Below are 6000 nucleotides of genomic sequence, written 5' to 3'. Positions count from 1 at the left end.
TTATAAAGGTGCTCTACAGGTGTCTCCAAAGGTACATGTTGGGTTGGCGTATTTCGAGATTGGGATTTGTCACTCCGATCGTCGGAGAGGTATCTCTGGGCCCTCTCGGTAATACACATCACTTAAGCCTTGCAAGGATTGGAACTAATGAGTTAGTTGCGGGATGATGTATTACGGAACGAGTAAAGAGACTTGCCGGTAACGAGATTGAACTAGGTATTGGATACCGACGATCGAATCTCGAGCAAGTAACATACTGATGACAAAGGGAACAACGTATGTTGTTATGCGGTCTGACCGATAAAAGATCTTCGTAGAATATGTAGGAACCAATATGGGCATCCAGGTCCCGCTATTGGTTATTGACCGGAGACGTGTCTCGGTCATGTCTATATTGTTCTCGAACCCGTAGGGTCTGCATGCTTAAGGTTTCGATGACAGTTATATTATGAGTTTATGCATTTTGATGTACCGAAGGTTGTTCAGAGTCCCGGATGTGATCACGGACATGACGAGGAGTCTCGAAATGGTCGATACATAAAGATTGATATATTGGAAGCCTATGTTTGGATATTGAAAGTGTTCCGGGTGAAATCGGGATTTTACCGGAGTACCGGGAGGTTACCGGAACCCCCCGGGAGGTATATGGGCCTTAGTGGGCCTTAGTGGAAGAGAGGAGAGGTAGCCAGAGATGGGCCGCACGCCTCTCCCCCCCTTGGTCCAAATAGGACAAGGAGAGGGGGCCGGCCCCCCTTCCTCCTCTCTCTCCTCTTTCCCCCTCCACGAATCCTATTCCAACTAGGAAAGGGGGGAGTCCTACTCCCGAAAGGAGTAGGACTCCTCCTGGCGCGCCTCCTCTTGGCCGGCCGGCCCCCCTTTGAGCCTTTATATACGGAGGCAGGGGCACCCCCTAGAGACACAAGTTGATCCACGTGATCATATTCTTAGCTGTGTGTGGTGCCCCCTTCCACCATAGTCCTCGATAATATCGTATCAGTGCTTAGGCGAAGCCCTGCGACATTAGTACGTCAAGATCGTCACCACGCCGTCGTGCTGACGGAACTCTTCCCCGACACTTTGCTGGATCGGAGTTCGGGGATCGTCATCGAGCTGAACGTGTGCTAGAACTCGGAGGTGCCGTAGTTTTGGTGCTTGATCGGTCGGGCCGTGAAGACGTACGACTACATCAACCTAACGCTTCCGTTGTCGATCTACAAGGGTACGTAGATCACACTCCCCCCTCTCGTTGCTATGCATCACCATGATCTTGCGTGTGCGTAGGAATTTTTTTGAAATTACTACGTTCCCCAACAGAATATTGGTACCATAGCACTCCCTCTGTAAATTAATTTAAGATCGTTTAGATCACTAAATCTTATAGGAGTATATTAGTTTATAGAAAAGGGAGTACTGATAATCTTTTGATATTTTCTTCTGAAAATAGCCAATAGGCAGTGGAGAGTATTTGACAAAAAACTACCACATTAGGGGTATCCGTCCCACAGAACTACCACTTTCAAAAAAGTGACTAATAACTACCGAAAATTTCAAATTTTGTGACAAAAAACTACCAAGTCATGTTGATCGTCCAGTTAGCCGTTTTAACCGCTTAACTGACAAGGATGGCCCACATGGCAGGCCGACGGCGGCCCTAACGGCTAACGGACGCCGCTCGCGGCCGTTAGTGGCCCGGCTCAGTCGGAACCAGCCAGGGGCTAGGTCAAAACGACTGACCGACCGGCCGACCGGCCGAAACTCTCACTCACTCACTCCTCTCCTCGAGCTCTCTCTTCTTCCTTTGTTTCCTCCGACGACTGCGACGCGGCGGCGCGAGGATGCCTTCCTAGCCCAACAGCAATGAGACATCCAACGCCGACGATGACGAGTACATGGATGAGTACAGCAGCATGCAAATGGAGTATTTTGTAAGTGAGCTCACTCTGTTCTCTCCTATGCTAGGGTTAGGGTTAGGGTTTGAGCTCACTCTACTCTTCCATGTAATTCTTATGTGTGAGGTGTTGTGGCTGATATATATGGGGTTGGTACTGCAGCAAACTCCTGACACGGTGATAGATCCAAGTTTCAGTGGGCTTGTGGTTGAATCTGACCATAGGTGCATCCTGCACAGGCAGAGACCAGGCAGGTTTGTGGCATTTGAAGGGACTGACACTGGAAGGAGATTCATTGGATGTGCTACTACGGTAAGAGCAACTAATTGTCAGTGGTTTTCATGTGTAGATTTATTTGGTGGTACATAGTGCAAACAACATTGATATTCTTGTTGTTTCAGTATCTGTTTACTGTAAACTGAAGTACAAAGCTGGTGTGGTGTTCATGTGTTAGCTAAATCTCTGATAGGAACTGAATTTAGGGAACATCTAAAATTGGTCTAACTGAATTTCTTTCTTACTGCATTCAGACAAACATTGATATGTATGTATGAATTATGTAACTGAATTTTACTGGATTTAGGTATCATTAATATTTCACTGCATTTTCAGGATGGTGTGAACTGTGGTGTTCTGGAGTGGGTAGATGCCCCTTGGCCAGTAATTCTGCAGAGGTGTTTAACCAAGCTGTGGGATATGTATCATGAGGAGAACCTTGGTAGAGTCCAAGACAAAGAAGCTCATGAGATAGAGGCTGAGAAACTGAAGAAGGAGCTGGATTCTCTTGCCAATCAGTACAGTCAGCTTGTGGATGATGTATCCAAGCTATTTGATTACCAGGATGGGCAGAAATCCCATGACATGGATTACACAAGCCAGGCAATCAATGAACTTAAGGAGAAGAAGCATCAACTTGATGAGAAGGCAAAGATTGAGGTTCAAATGGAGAAGCTTAAGCTGAAGAAAGAACAGAGGTGCATCCTGCAGAGTCAAGCTGATATCATTCAAAACACCAGGAAGGCCATGAAGGAGATAAAAGTGGAGAGAGACCTCCTTAAAGAAGAGAAGAAGAAGCTGGAGCATGTCATTTCTGAGCTACTGAAGGCTGCTCATGGGTGCAAGGAAAAGCTAGACAAGATCAGAGAAGTTGTCATGGAGGAGTGATTTTTTAGGCATGGTTGGTAAGTAAATATGAGGCCTTTATATATAACTGGCCTAGCAATGAAGGAGTCTGATGCAAATATGCATCTCAGTACTAATATTAGCTAATGAACTGCCTAAGCCTAAGAACTGTCTATGGTTTCAGATCATTTTGGTTGTGGTGTGGGGTGCTGTTATGGCCCTGATCTGTAATGCTCTAAGATGATGTTATCTTTAATGCCCTGATGCTAAGTTAAGAACCTTATTATCTAAGCCTGCTGTAGTTTCTATCTGTCTTTTTTATCCTACCTGCAATATGGTCTTGAGAAGTTTGTTGTAACATTTCACACATTGCACAAACTTGGTAACACTGAACAAAGGTAGGTAGTTCACATAGGAGGCACCATAGGTAGCATTACATAGATAGCACAATACTTGCTAAAACTGAAGATTACTGACACTGACGAAACTGACATAGGTAGTTCAATTGACGAAACTGACATAGGTAGTTCAACTACTGACGAAACTGAATCTGAAACTTATACAGTTCAACTACTGACGAAAATGAATCTGAAACTTATAGTTTCAGATTCACTTAGTTGTCAGTCCTGCTAAGTGTCCAGATCGTCGTACCTCTTGCTTCAGTTGGGTGGGATTTGGCTGCACCTCCACCTCCTCTTCCTCTTCGTCTTCATCGATGACGATGATGGGAGGAGGACGGCGGCGAGCCTGCAGTAGGTCGTCGTCGTCTTCGTGCACCTCTGCTGTGTTTGCATTTGATGTAGCTTGTGCTGGAGCGACATAGCGGTGGTCTGCCCACCGCTACCTCTGCCCATCATCGCCGGAGTCGGCCTCCTTCATTGCCCATAGGAGAATGTCGATGGGCATGACCACCTTACCTGGGTTTTCATAGCGCTGCTCCATGCGCTGCTTCTCCTCGCTAGTCGCCTTCTTCCTCACTGCCTCTGCTGCATCTACCATCCCAATAGCGCTGGTGTACCTCATGGCGACCTTCATGTAGTCGAGGAAGAGTTCTTAGTCGCCGCGTGCTGAACCAAGAAGCATGGCAACCCATCCCTTGCCAGTTGGGAATGGGTTTAGCCATGGGTCTGGGGAAGGGGAAGAGGAAGAACCAGCCATGGTTGGAGCTAGGGAGAGGAGGAGTAGTTGTGGGTGCGGCAGAAGTGAGGTGGATAGATGCTGGAGTAGTAGTTATATGGATGAGTTAAGTGGGGGGGAGGTGTTGTGTGGCAGTGAAGTAGTAATAGTGAGGAGATTTTACTAGTCTGTACAGGTGGTAGATGTGCTGTATTTAATGTTCACATTTTCAGTGTGTTGAAACTTGTGATAATTTGCTGCCATTTCTCATCGGGAAAGTGAAAGTTAGGTAGCATGCTCTCAAGTATTTGCAAGACATTCATGAACGTAAAGCTAATTCATAAACTTAAACCAAATTTAGAAACATTCAGCAATGCTTAAATAGCATGATCCTTAACCAGATTCAGACATAGATAGAGACGAAACTTTCAGTACCACGCATTAAAACGCATAAAACATAGATAGTTCGAGCTGATTTAAGCAAACTTAGTACTAATACAAACGACGAAGATGACGATAATTTGCTGCCGCATCTCCATTGTTGCATGCTCTCTCACTCTGCAGACGACGAAGATGACGCCGCTCTGAACATTCAGAAGTAACAACAATAAGTGCAGGCAAATGTAGTATGAAGGAAGAAATAAGTTCAGAACTTACATAAACAGAAAACACAGAGCAATCAGAGAACATGCGGAGAACTAATCCTCTCTTGCTTCCAACGCAGCCAACATCCTAGTCCATCGAGTCCTTGTTACTTGGAATCGATGGAAGCTTGCCCTGTCTCTTGCCCACCAGATGACAAGGTCATCTATGATGTGCGTTCCTTCTGGGAACGCCTCATTGAACTGCTTGACATCGTTGGCGTTGCGTTCTGCCATAATCCTGGCAGCCAGCCTCCGCCATCGCTCCAGCGCACGCGCTCTGCGATTGGCCCTCGCAGCAGCCCTATCAACCTCCTCATGGTCATCCACTACCTCTCCTAATGTTGGATCCATCTCTGGCTGAACTAGGGTCCGCGTGCTTCTGCAGCGGCTAGGTTTTATGCTAGGGGAAAGATGTTGTACGACCGCTGCGTCTTTTGTAGACAGAATGGCAGGCTTGGGAGGGGGGTGGGCAGAGAGATTCAATAACCGAGCCCAGTACCAGGCCCAACATAATAAAGCATAACAGGGCAGCAGGCCCATCTTAGACAAGTTCAGTTTCACACAAGTTCAATTTCAGACAAGTTCAGACAAGTGCAGAAAGTAAGAGCAGAAACTAAGAGCAGAAACTAAGTTCAGAAACTAAGTTCAGACTTACCATTAGTTACCACTTGCATAGAAGTAGCCCTTCAATTTGGAGCTTGGATACCTCTTCCTTTTGGTCCTTGCCAAACCTTGTGCAGAAGTTGTGGCAGATCTTGGTGCACAGAAACCAGAATTTCTCTCTCTACCTGCAGGTCTGCCCCTTCTGGATGTAGCAATAGGGGCTGGTGCTGATGCAGAAGGTCCTGGAGCAGAATGTGATGCTCTATTTGCTATTACAGCAGGGACTGATATGGTAGGATTGGCTCTTCTTCCAGTTATAGCATGGCCTTGAGCTGGTGCAGCTGGTGTATCTGCATAAACTGCCCTGTTTTCCTGCATTCAAGAACCAGGACACATTTAGTGAGGTAAATACCATAGAAAAAGGAAATTTGTAAGTCATGTAATTACCTGATGTTTGTTTTTCCTCATCTGAAGCTTAGGCCTCAGAGCCTTCTGGCAACTTGTATACTTGTGTCCTTCTAGCCCACAGTTGCTACATGTTATAGTCCCCATCCTACTACTATCTCTTGGACCTGGAACTTCAAACTGCCCTTTCCTCCCTGCAGTTTGTTTTTTCCCTGCCTTTT

Source organism: Triticum aestivum, chromosome 2A, assembly GCF_018294505.1.
Source record: "Triticum aestivum cultivar Chinese Spring chromosome 2A, IWGSC CS RefSeq v2.1, whole genome shotgun sequence".
NCBI lineage: Eukaryota > Viridiplantae > Streptophyta > Magnoliopsida > Poales > Poaceae > Triticum > Triticum aestivum.
Note: the sequence above shows the minus strand (reverse complement) of the source record.